The 13235-nt window shown below is 51.0% G+C and overlaps 1 long non-coding RNA gene across 1 annotated transcript; it reads right to left on the bottom strand.

The window, feature by feature from the left end:
* Window positions 1-333: 333 nt before the first annotated feature.
* On the bottom strand, window positions 334-2610 carry LOC141425442 (uncharacterized). Its single transcript, XR_012450463.1, has 3 exons — window positions 2005-2610; window positions 1036-1119; window positions 334-942 (listed from the first exon to the last, which is right to left on the bottom strand). It is a non-coding gene; the product is annotated as an uncharacterized lncRNA (long non-coding RNA).
* Window positions 2611-13235: the final 10625 nt, after the last annotated feature.

Genomic DNA, 13235 nt, shown 5'->3' with positions numbered 1-13235 from the left:
CATGGTCCATACTAGGCATAGTAGCACACACTTGAGGTCCCAGTTACTACAAGATAAGGCAGGAGGGTCACTTGAGCCTAGGAATTCCAATGAGCCAAGGGGATCCTGTCTCAAAAAAAGGGAGAGGGAATGGATGTCATGTCATTGCAACATTGTGGGGACAGGGAGTTGGAGGTACCTGGCGGTCCCTCCCGGGGAGCAGCGATAAGATGTAAATGTCACCCATGGAGGACGGCCCAGCAGTCCAAAGCAAGGAACTAGATTCTACTCAGCAACATGGAAGGTCTTCCCAGCATCAGAGAGGGAGGAAAGCTTCAGGACAGTGCAGATTAATAAAAGTAAACAACAGAACAAGATCTAAAACACACAACAGCACCTATGGAAATGAGAACTAATCATGCAAAATAGCAGCGTTTATTTTGCAAGAACACAGGAGCAAGGCGTGTCTTACTCATTCCATGTTGGAGTGGGTGCCTCTGGGTGGCTGGGGGTGGGGGTTGGAGAATGGAGATAAAAGGGGAAATTACTACAGCCTGAGAGGAGGCCTTCATGGGCCAGTGGTAATAACAACAAAGCAAGAAGAAGGGATAACTCAGCCTTCTGTACTTAAGCTACAACAAAGGAAAGACAAAGATCAGAGGGATTAGGTGATTTGTCCAAATCACACAGCAAGTAAGGAGAGGTAGAGACAATGTCCACATAACCAGGCCTACTTATAGCAAGGCGGTAGCCAGACCCCTCCAACCTTTTGCCTGCAACTCCTGCAGTAGGGGAGGAGGCTGTGTGAGGTAAGAGGTAGAAGTGGGTACACCTTCCTGTGTGTCAGATCGTCCCAAGCTCCACTGGAACTCCTCCTGTTTTCCAGACATCCACTGAGCACTGTGCGGTATGCATCAGTCTTTCCTTCTAGGAACTTCCAGGATGAATAACATAAGGTCATGCCTGGAGAAGAATGGGGAAGTTAGAGGAGGGACTTCCAAGGGCAGGGCCAGATCACATAGTCTGCAGTGTAGAAATAGTAGCAACGTAACTCACAGCACCACCAAGCAGCAGATGCTGCTCCAAACCAAGCCATCTTCACCACAAGCCGCCGAGGTCAAGTCTGTGATCATCCCCAACCTGCAGATTAGAAATTGAGGCACGGAGAGATTAAGAAATTTGTGCAGATCACACAACTGAGAATTTGAACCAGACAGAGAGGGGTCAGAGGTCTTAATCTTTTTCTTTTTGCGGTGCTGGGGGCCTTGTACGTGTAAGTGAGGACTATCCCACTGAGCCACACCACCAGCTCAGAGGTCCTAATTTTAGCATTATGCAGTTTACAAATGACATACAGCAGATAAGTTTTGTCTGCCAGACCTTCCTAAAGACTTCCTTCTTTAGGAAGGGAAATCTTCCACTGTTCCCTCTTAAGTGTCCCATAGTGAGGGTGGCATGGCCTGGGCTGAGGACATGGCTTGCCAGGCCTTGTCCTGCCTCAGGTTGTGATACAATTCCCCACCATCAAATGTCCAAGGTAAGAGGGAGCCAACATCTATCTTCCTGGTGCACATAAGAAAACTGGGGGGCTGGCAGAGTGGCTCAAATTGTAAGGCACCTGCTTAGTGAGCGTAAGGCCCTGAGTTCAAACTCCAGTACTGCAAAAGAAGAGAAAACTGGGGCCCAGAGGGAGGCTCATACAAGTACAGGTCACCGGTCTCCTGACTGCTAGCCCAGCACCTCATCCCCTGTGTTGAGATGAAGCATAGGATGTGTTACGTTACAGTTCCCGCTCCCCCAACCCTTGCCAGCCTCCTAGGCTCCCTCCAAAATCCTTCTCAGGCCCAGGGCTGGAGCCAGGCTGCTTTCTCCAGAGCCAGAGAGAGATGCTGCCTTCACCCCAACAGCCACTCTCCACTCTTCCTCCTGACCTGAACCTCATTGCCCTCCAACAGGAGCCCTGGGGATTGCTGGGTCTCTCCTGCCTGGTCCCTCCCAGCCTCCTCCAAAATTAGGGGTCATTACCATCAGGGTGTGAGATCTAGGCACAGCCTGCGTAAGCCACCAACACCTCAACTTCCAATCTGCCTGTGGGCCCCAAAGTCCACCCTGTCACCAACAGTGAATGCTGACGTGGTGCCAGAAAGAAAACAAATAAGGCCAGGCCCAGCCTGCCAACAACTCAAGGGCAGAATGGTGCCAACTGGCTCCATCTCCTTCCTCCTGGTCCTCCCCCTACCTTTGCCGATGCCAGGGAGAAGCCCAGTTTACTCCCACATATGGGATTTCTGACACACTCCTGGGAGGTGCTGGTCAAGTGTGGTGTTGGGGAGCCAGGTCCCTAGGGATGTGGGGGCCTGGGGATCCCTTTCAGTCACCCACCTATCTGACCACTTACCCTCCCACACATAATAATAGCTAATATTTATGGAGTGTTTACTCTATGTTGGGACTATCCTAAGTTTTGCCCAAACCCACACACTGCTAAAGAGATGGGACACCAGCCTAACTCCTGGGCCTGCAGTCTGTCTTCTGCATCACAACCGCCCATCATCAATCCATTCAAAGCAGTCTAGGAGAAGGAACAGCATATGCAAAGGCTCAGAGGACAGAATAGTTTAAGAAACTAGTTACTGCATAGAAAGTGAATGAAAGCTAGCAGGAGATAGGGCTACAGAGGTGAGTAGGGCTCAGATCAGGAAGGTTGCTCCATTCACCACCCGAGACTCATCCACCTTCGCATTCTTTTGTCCATCCATCCACCTCTGTAATGTGGAAGGTGGAAGACAAGCAGGTAGGAGGTGGGGAGGGTGGATGGAGAGTCGACAGGGTACATTTCCTCTTCCCAGTGACTCCTTATGTTGGGTGCCCTGAGGGACATTAGGACTTCTGGGGGTACCTGGATAACTGGGATCTTATCCCACTTCCCACTTACCCACTGGCCACAGCGTGGGGGCCCTTGGGGTTATGTGGGCAGGGGGAAAATAGTGTGGGCTGGTGTCAAGGCTAAAAGATCCTTTCAGGCCCTGAAAATTTATTCTCCAGCTCTGCTTCCATGTCTCCTTAGGAAGACAGAGAGGCTTGTGCTGTAAAGAGGTGTCACAATGCCCCAAGTCGCTCTCAGTTCTCCCTCACCTTGGCACACCCAAGAATCCCTGGGAGCTGCTGGAGGCCCTGACCACCAGAACTTCCATCTCACCAGGGAGGAGGAAGGCCTCAGTCAAGGATGTACAAGGTGGGATGGCATCACAGGGCTGGAGCCGGGCAGCCCGAGGTCACGAGAAATCTGATTGGCAGGAGGGAGGATGGGAGGCCCCAGCCAGGGTCACTGGGCCTGTTACTGGGCTTGGGTGCTGGGCCACTCATTCCCCTGCCTGACTCATTTCCCTGTTGGAGGCCTCCACTGTCTCTCTCGGGCGGGGCAGAGGCCCCTGTCCACTCTTCTGAGTCCTCTGCTCTATGCTTGGGCAGCCTGCTTCCTGGACTGCTCAGTCCCCATCACCCCAGCTCCTAGGCAAACTGGCCTTAAGGCTCACAGACGGATCAGGTTATTACCAAAGTCCAGGCCCTTTACCCGGAATAGCTCTTGAGACCCTCTCAGAAACCCTATGAGCTAGAGCCTGTTATTCCTCCCACTCTACAGATGGGGTGACTGAGGCACAGAGGATTATCATCTGGCAGCTAGTGAGGGAGAAGCTGGCATTTGAATCACAGCCCTAGGCTCCGTGCTACCCAGCCTCATGAGGAAGCCGAGGCCCCTCTGGAGTCCCCATCCACTCCCTTCCTGGTTCCCCTGCCCCTAGCCCTGGCAAGCACGAAAGGCTGATCACAATCACTGTGTTGTTTCTACAGTTCCCACAAGCCATGACACCCCACCACAAGCTGGTGAGGTAGACAGACAGCCTTATTAACCCCATTTTGCAGATGGAGAAGTTTAGCAACATGCCCGAGGCTGCCTGACCTGTAAGGGCAGGGCCAGGCCAGAGCTCAGACCTCCACACTGCAAAGCCAGGGCACATTCCACAGCACTGGGGCTGGCAAGGCTTCCCAGCTGCCTCATCCAGGCTCTATTTGCGTTTCAACAGGGCATAAGCCCTTACCCCAGAGAGTGAGGTGCAGAGGTGGAATCTCAGGCCATGTGCCCAGGGGCCTAGAGGATCCGAGGGGCCAGGGTCCTTCCTAGAAGACCTGTAGCAATACATTAATACCACACGAGGGTCTCATCCTGCTCAGAAGGCCTTGTCTTGAGTCACCACCACCCACCTTAAATCCTGGGAGAAGGAACAAACGCACGACATATATGTGTATCCACCGCCAGTCTGCCTGTGGATCTCTGCTTTGGACTCTGGCTGGAAAACAGAAATGGGAGTCCAGGGAAGGGACAGGAGGGGCCATGAACGTCTCTGCATGCCCTTTAGGCTTCACTGCCTCCTGTGCAGTGGGAGGCGGAAGTGAGGGAAGCAGGAAGGGAGTCGGGTATCTTCCTCAAAGCTCCTAACCAGGACCTCTCAGCCTGGGTGCTACTGACGTCTATGCTGTGGGGCGGCCTGGGCACTAAGGGATGCTTTGTTGCCACCCTGGCCTCTACTTACTTGATGGTGGTAATGGTCCCCAGTGTGACAGCCAGACACGTGTCTAGACATTGCCAAATGTCCCAGGTACACACACACACACACACACACACACACAAACCCCACTTGGCAGAGAGGATATGACAGGGAGGGGATAGTTAAATGAAACCAGATGTTAACCTGGAAAGTATGCAGTCAGGCCCCACCCTCCCTTCAGAGCTGGCCATGCTGGGCCCTAGGGAGGGGATGGGTGTTCTCAGCTAGATGAGATTAGTCATTTGGAGCCTGGCTTGGCCCCTGGAAGGGGCAGGGCAAGGGCTTCCCAGGTTCTCTCTTCCTCTTCCTTCTTCCTTCTTCTTCTCTTCCTCCTCCTATCCTTCCCCGTTTGTCTTTTTTCTCTTCTTCCCTCTCTTTTTAACACCTCCTCCACCAAGCTGTCCCTCTGCCCCAGTTTCTGTGAGGGTCTTGTCCCACATGGGCTGAGGGTCCTGTGTGTGACAGTAATAGTAGTAGCATTTGGGCAGAACTGACAGGTGGACCCAGGGCAGGTGTGCCCAAGCCAGGGACCACTACTCCCTCTGTGAAGAGTGGGACTTCTGCAAGGTACAGATATACAAACAATGTGAACTTAAACCAATGCGTAGATGCCTTTGACTCTAAGTTTCCTCATCTGAAAAATGGGAGTAGAATCTCAAATGGTTCTTCGGAGCTTTTGCAGAACTGAGGAGTGAGGGCCTGGCACTTGGTAGATGCTCAATCCTGTAGCGTAGTGGCTCATTGTTACCACTGTGGGGTCTTAGGTCAATTCCCCCAACCACTCTGAAGACCCTGCCTCTGTCACCCCGACACTGGCCTCTTGAACCTGAAGCAAAGGGTCCCTCCCAGCAAAGGACACCATCATGAGAGTGTTACCAGACCCCAGGTCTGGCCGATCATCGCATGACAGACCAATTAAGTCATGAGACAAGTTGTTGAGGCAAGGAAGACTTTATTCAAAAAGCTTGTTCAACAAGAAGATGGACTCTTGTCCAAAGTCCATCTTGCTGGGAGGCTGTTTTTTTTAATATAGTGGTTGATGGGTATTCCCAGAATGGTGGGTGCCTTCTTGTGGTGGGTGATGGATAACTGAAGACTGAAGACTAGTGAGCACCTTCTCACACAGGTGGCCTGGGTAGTGTACGTTTGATGGTCATCATCAAGTCATGAGATATTTTTCAGGTCTGCAAAATTCTAGCTTGAAGGTCATTATTTCCTGGAGTTATTCTGTCACTGCTTAACTCATCCCCATGACATATGACACAATGGGCAAGCTACAGGGGGCAGCTGTCCTGAGGCCCTCTTGCTGCTTAAACTCACAGTAATGGAAGAAAACATACTTTACCTGATTACCATAGAAGACAAGGGACAGATGAGGTGGAAAAGGGGCATCACCTGTGATCTGGTGTCAACACTAAGCTTAAGAGGTATGCCAGCTGGGACAGGGCTGCAGCACACTCCAGAGAAGTTTCCTGGAGATGCTTTCAGTAGAGCCACTGGGATCAAAAGAGTAAGAATTTAGAAATGCTAACTGGGGTGCATACACAGTCACATACTGTTGGACTGGGCAAATAGTTTAATAGTAAATTAAATTCAGAAGTGTTACAGTATGACTTCAGTCCTTGGAACACTCTAGGAGGGCTTAGATTCCAGACCTCTGCAGCTAGGGGCTCTCTCACAGTGCCTGGAGGCTAGGCAGAGAGGAACTTGTCCCCCCCCCCCAAAAAAAAAAACAAATTCCCACCCCACAGTTGAAATCTGGGGGGCAGCATCCAGCCAACCTGACACACACACAGGTGGAGGGTCACTTATAGCCTTTAGGTTGAACTGTCTTGGCTATGAAAGTCTCTAATAAAACAGACATCCAAGCCTGATGCCAGTGGCTCATACCTGTAATCCTAGCTAGCATTTAGTAGGCTGAGATCAGAAAGATCCTGGTTCCAGGCCAGCCCTAGCAAAAAGTTTTCAAGACCCTTTCTCAATGAAAAAAGCTGGGTGTGGTGGCATGCACCTGTCATGTCATCTCAGCAATGGCAGGAAGCCTAAAATAGAAGGAAAGCCTTCCAGCCTGGCCTCAGCAAAAAGCAAGACCTTATCTCCAAAGTAAACAGTGCCAAAAGGGCTGGAGGCATGGTTCAATTCAGTCACAGGACAGTCAAAAAAGAGTGGTGGCAGAGGAGTAAATAAGTGTCAGTAAGTTTGGTTATTGTAGCAACAGGGGACCCCACGAAGTGGGCAGACTCCAATGCATTAACCAAAGGTGGTGGTTAAGAGGAGGTGGGCAGTAGCAGGCAGGAGGCAGACTTAACAATGAGAGGTGTTCTAAAATAGAATGGTGCCAGCCTGTTGGAAGGCGAGCTGTCCCTCAGTGGAATCTAGTTGAGTTGAACTCACATTTATTGAGCACTCTAAATGTCTTGGGCTGGAGAGAGACTTGGGAGGCTGTTATGTCAAGGGTAAAGTAAGGGGACCTACAGAGAAGCAAGAGACCAGTCCCTTAGCAACCCATGGTGTCCTGGGGAGGCATTTCCCTATTGAATGGAAGGAAGACATGCTAGGCTAGCAGCCTGAGCAAAAGCCAGGGGGGTCTGAAAGTGTGAGATGTGACAAAGAGCAACAGGCAGAACAGTGTGGCCAGGACACGGGGTGGGTGGAGGGATGGCGAGACTGGGGAGTTGGAGCCCTTCCCTAAACATCTTGCACTCTAGGATGGGGTTTGGGCTTTATTTCTAGGCAGTAGAGAGCAAAAGAGGCTTTGAGGACAATGCTGAGAGCCATAAATACAGAAAGATTAACTTGATTGAGTGGAAGCACCGGCTGGAATGGCAAGAGACTGGGTGACAGAGGGACTTGACAGGAAGTTAAGTGGTTGCAGAAGAGAAGGCAAAGACCCCACAGAGGCAGCAGAGATGGAGACAGCCCTGGTGAGGAGTCCGTGATTCTTTGTAAGGGGAGGGGGAGGAGAGGCATGAAGTCAGCTCCGAAGTCCCCAGCCTCTCTGAGCTGGCAGGTCCCTCTGATAAACAGGCAGAGGTGTGCAATAAAAGGAATCAGGTCAGAGAACTTTGAAGGTTGTCCCCTGCTGTAGAGGTCCCTGGTTCCATGGCTAGCCGAGCTGTGCTGCTAGGCGACTCGGAGTTCTGCACAGTGGTTCATTCTCCTCTTTTCTGCCCTTGGCCCTAGCAAAAGTCCCAGGATATGATGCCCCAACTCTTTCCTTCTTTTCCTCTTCTTAGGACTGTCAGAAACCCTCAGAACCTGGCTACCACGGGCCGAAGACACCATCAGGCCAAAAGGTGAAGGCACCGCCCTCGCTCCTGTCCCGGACGTGGAAGCAGGACCCTGCGCAGTCTCTGGTGGCGGCCTATGTGCCAGTTGTGGTGGACCCCCGGGGACAGAATCCGGACAAGATCAGGTTCAATTTTTACACCTCCCAGTATTCCAGCTCCCTGAACCCCTTCTACACCTTGCAGAAGCCCACTTGTGGCTACCTGTACCACAGGGACACTGACCACACCCGCAAGCGCTTCGATGTGCCTCCTGCCAACCTGTTCTTGTGGCGCTCCTAGGCCCATGCCATCCAGAAGCCCCCTGGCCTGCACCCTCACCCTTGTGACCTGGGTCCCAGAGGGGAAGGCTGCTTGCTCCAGGAGGGGCAGTGTCATGCTAAGCCACATGCGCCACACCCACCTGTCGACAACGGCAGAAGCTGTCCTCTTAGTAGCAATTAAACTTTGTCCTTTCTTTCTCTGGCATCTGAATGGGTGGCTACGGGTGGGTGAACTGAGGCCATGGGGTGTTGCATAGGCTGGTGATGTTCAGAGAAGCCTGAAGACTTGGAAGAACCTATTCTCAGTCCCCTCACCCCAAGAGTAACTCCAGCCCCACTCCAAGGCTTGAGTCTCATCCCATGCTGGGCACAGCATCCCTGTGGTCCAGGCTTGGCAACTCCTCCAAAGATAAGAAAGTAATACATCCGCTGACCACTACCCTGCTGTCTCATGGCATCATCTTACCCCAGGGTAGAGCAGCCCACCTGCAGGGACCAAATGCAGTCTTTAGGGAGCCCCTTCCCATCCCCGTTCTATGTGGCATGATCTCTGATTTGTAGTTTGTGGTGGGGGGATGGAATCTCCTTCCAGGTCTCTCCTTTGGTCCAGAAGCTAACTCCAAGACTAACAGTCCTCATGGGCCAAGCTCATGGAGGAGGAGGGTTGGAGGCCGAGGCCACTGGGCCCATACCAATGGCCTGAGGGAGCCCTAGTCCCAGTCACCAGAGTGACTCTGTGTGGTCCTGGGGCAGCTCATGTTGGCCTGTGGGATCTGACTGTGCCTGTCTCTTCCCAACTCCTCAGTTTCAGTGACTTCATAAATTGGCCAACGTGAGAGGCTTTTCACCATGGAAATAGAAAATACCTACAACTTGGAGTCTTTTTTCCATAGAGCTAGTTGGCACTTGCCAGCACACTTGGGCACATCGAGCTGGTCTCATTCCTGGAGTCACCACTCATGCCACGAATAGCTATGGCAGCATGTTCAGTGGAGCACAGTTCTTACATTTACATGCAAGAGATTGGGGCTGGTGTGAGAAGGAGGGACAGAATGTTCTAGAAGAGGAGAGGAGAACAGAGAGAATCCCTGAAGAGAGGCTGCCCTGGCAGTGGAGGAGCCAGTGTGTCTGTCTGCTGTTGTGGGCTCTTAGCTCTGAGCCTTTCCTCAAATGCTTGCCAACCCTTGGGCCCCTTGGCATCTCCTTCTTCCAGGAGCCGGGGTGGGTGAGCGGTCATCTCTTCACACACAGACTTGCCCTTAGCTCCCCGCTTCAGAAGTGTCCTTCCTCCTCCTAAGGCTGTGCCTACAGACTCGGCCTCTCTGGTCTAAATGTCTAGCATAACCTTCAGGTGACGAGGGATTGATAAGTAGGAGGGCTTTGCTGCTTTGCAGAGGGCACCTGGGCAGCTCAGAGCCCCTTGTGCAAACTTTGACCCATCCATTTTCTGCCCCACACATCCTGCATCCCAGTCTTCCGAGGTGCCTGGTGCACCGCCTCCAGCCTTAGAGTTCTTCAGCAGGACCAGGTTTGTGTTTGTACCACCTTCCTTCTCCTCTTCATAGCAAGCACTGAAGTTGGAATATCCACTCTGAGGAGATGGTCGTCACTTGTCCACTTGCCTTTTGTTTTCCAACATTTTACTAGAAGTTTTTGTCTGCTGTTGTCTTTATCTCTGGGGTCTTGTAACTTTGTAATTATTGCCATTTTAGTGGGGTTTTTGAGAAGAAGCAGAGATTAATGCATGTTTTCAGTTTGAAAATATAACCAGAAGTTAATCATTTATTCCATAATTCATTCCGTTCGATCTTCTGACAGCACTATGAACTGGGCGCTTGAGATGCAAAAATATAGACAAGAACCATCTCCAACTCGCAGACTATGTAGCTTGCTTGCTGGTCAGGGGCAGGGTGCACCAGCAGATCCTCCTCCCCGCCCCTGGAGAATGCGCGCCCCCTTGAGGTCAATCGCGGTAGTGCAGCGTTCTTTAAAGAAGCTGCAGGTGGTGCCACCTGGATGGGGGGGTGTGATAATGTTAGAAGGCAGAAGAACCAAACTCAGGATCCTGTTGTGTTGCTATGGAGTGAGAGTGGGCAGAAGATCAACCTGGAGAGGGGAGCAAGTCAGGCCTGGGATTGCTGCCCCTTCTATCTCTTCCTGGATGGCTTCTGTCTCCCCGCACAAGTGGTTCACCACTTGTCTCCTTTGCCTATGCAGCTAGGTGAGTCACCTGTGGCACAGCACCTGTCCCAGGAGGGATTACTGTAGGCAGAGCAGCCAGGGAAGCCACAGGTTCTCTTCCATGACATCTGCTCCCCTGCACATCCGCACAGCCTCTGGTGCAGGCCTCTTCTCCGAGGCTTGGTCTGGATCCCAGGCCTCCCTGACTCTGCATCTGGGTCTCAGGAGACTCCACTCCCACCTGGGTCCTCCCCACCCAAAGGAGCAAGCTCTTTGTCAATGGAATTCGTAAGTAGATGGTCACAAGAAGGCTGAAGATGGCACCAGATGGGGGACGTCTGGGGTCCCTCCAGCCTTTGTTTAGAGAGTTGAAGGTTTATGCTGCAAGTGTGACTAGAGGTGGAAAAAGTCCCACTACTTGAAAGTTTTGTGAGCCTGGGTGGGTGGTTTGTTTCCTGCCTCAAATTCCCTCTGTCTCCCATGGAAATTCAAATCCCTGCTCCCAGGACTGGGGAACTATTGTGTTGTGAGCCCATCCACCAAGCTCAGCGTGGTCCTTGATAGTACATTGCTAACAGTTTCATCCCACCTTAGCCTTCTTCAATCATTCCTGTCTTTAGTCAGCATGTGCTCACTCACTAAATAGTAATGCATTGAGCTCAAGCACCTGTCAACTGTTACTCTCCAGAAGGTCACTGAGGAGCACTTAATGTGGGGACTAAGGACTGGGAACTGGCTAGGGTGGGGGAGTGGTGACATTCCCAGCAAGCTGCAACCAAAGGACATCCCTGCCTGCTGGGTAAAGTGAGAGGGCTGTTACCATGGAAGCCCAGGAGCTGGGCTGGAGGCAGAAGAAAGCCACTCCCGCCAACACACACACTGACCCAGCAGTGAGGACTGGGTACCTACATCCTTCTCTCCTGCCACCTCCAGTCTTCTTCCAGTGTGCCTCAATGGAAAAGCCCAGTGGGAATCCAGAGGGCAAGGATGAACCAGTCCATGGGTGCTAGCCTTCTTGGGGTCAGCCTCCTGGGGCACAGAGCTAGATGAAAAAGGTGGTGAAGGGGATAACCAGCATGTGACCATGCTGGTCCCAGTGCTAGGTGCTGGGACCATTTAGAGATAAGACAATGGTCTCTGTCCTCCGTGAGTTTCTGGGTTCCTGAGGGCAGGCTTGCAAGATGCAGCTGCTCTCAAGTGCAGAAGGAATTGGGTGCTATGTCTCTGTGTTCTTGTCCAAGTGTGAATGTTACCACAGATTCTGAGGTGACCCGAGATATTTCCACCTCCTGTCATCCTGACTTTGTATACTCCCCTCCCTTGGAGTGTGGGTGAGGCCTGTGATTTGCTTCTGTCCCACAGAATGTGGCAGAAGTATGGGCTGCCTTGCCCTTGAGTTATGAAAGAGTCCGTGTTAGCAGATTGAAGGGGACGCTCCTTGATGGCTTGATGGAATAAGCAGACAATGCTGAGGAAGCCCAGGAAACGAGTTTATAGGTGGCTTCTCCGGACCACAGGCTTGATGTCCTGTGAGTGTCCTGCATATGACATCCATCAAAGAGCCAGAGTCGCAGACACCCAGCTGCAAGGAAGGGAATTCTGCACACAGCTCAGAAGTTGGATGTGGGGTCTACCCCAATTGAGTGTTCAGATGAAAACACGGCCCTGATAGCATGTGAGTCTCTGGGTCACAGAAACTGTGAGGTAATAAATACATATGGCTTTAGATTGGTTAACTCGTGATAATTTGTTACACAACACAGAAAACTAATACAGCACATAAGCAAACTGTCAGTGATGTTGAGGGGGGAGGTTAATTCTGCTGAGAATCAGAACACCTTCCTCCCCGGCGGGTCCTGAGAACCTGATCAAAGCCATGGATCCCCGTCTGTGCACCCCAAATCCATCCTTTAGGTAGAGGAGAAGCAAAACACTCCTGTTTGGTTTCTTTTTCAAAAACTCTCCTCTGATTATGTGAACAACTCAGGTTTGTTATGAACCACTACAAAAACTTGAAAGTCATGGGTGATCCCATGGCCTAGAGATCAGCACTGTTAGCATTTTGGGTGTCCCCTCCCAATCACAGGAATCGTGTGTGCCACAAATGACAGGGACTGCAGCGTGAATTTGAGCCACATCTGTCTTTCTCTCTGGTCTTCTAAGGACCATCCTTAGCTCTGAACCCTTTGGGACCCAGGCATCGTGCCCACTTGCTCAGAATAATGACAAAATGAGTTGTGGAATTGAAAAAGGGGCAACCAGTGGCTTTCATGAATGCCACCCGTGGGGAGAAGGGCCAGCTGCAGGAAGGCCGGCCCTGAGTGCACCACCCTCCACACCCTGGGCGTATTGGAGATGCCAGGTAGGGCAGGGCCAGAGGAGCAGCCTCACTTGGCGATCTACTTGCCCCAGCTGGCCTCAAACCACAATCCTCCCCATCTCAGCCTCTCAAGTAGTTGGGATTATAGGCATGAGCCCCCAGTGCCCAGTTTATTATACTCTTTTAAAGAAAGATCATAAGAAAAGATCTTTTAAAAGATCATAAGATCTTTTAAAAAAAGATCATAAGAAAGGCAACTAAGGACCGGAGAGTTTGTTACTTGTTCCAAGTCACCCAGTCAGTAATGTGAGTTAGAAGTAAATTTATTTCACTTTAAGTCACACAGATTTTACAGTGTTTGCAACATAACTTAGCCTGTTCTGAAATATAGGTATATGTACCCTGATACATATTATCTATCAGAGTATAATTATATAATATAAATATATTTACTTATATTATATATTTATATAGTATAATTGTATAAAACCATAAGCACATTTGTATTACATATATACACAAACATATATGTATAAATTTTCCATACTTTGTGTTCTCTGAAGAAAAAGAATTATAAATAGGCATGTTGGTACACATG

The sequence above is a fragment of the Castor canadensis genome, chromosome 8 (assembly GCF_047511655.1).
Source record: "Castor canadensis chromosome 8, mCasCan1.hap1v2, whole genome shotgun sequence".
Classification (NCBI taxonomy): Eukaryota; Metazoa; Chordata; class Mammalia; order Rodentia; family Castoridae; genus Castor; species Castor canadensis.
This window is presented reverse-complemented; position numbering and strand designations above follow the sequence as displayed.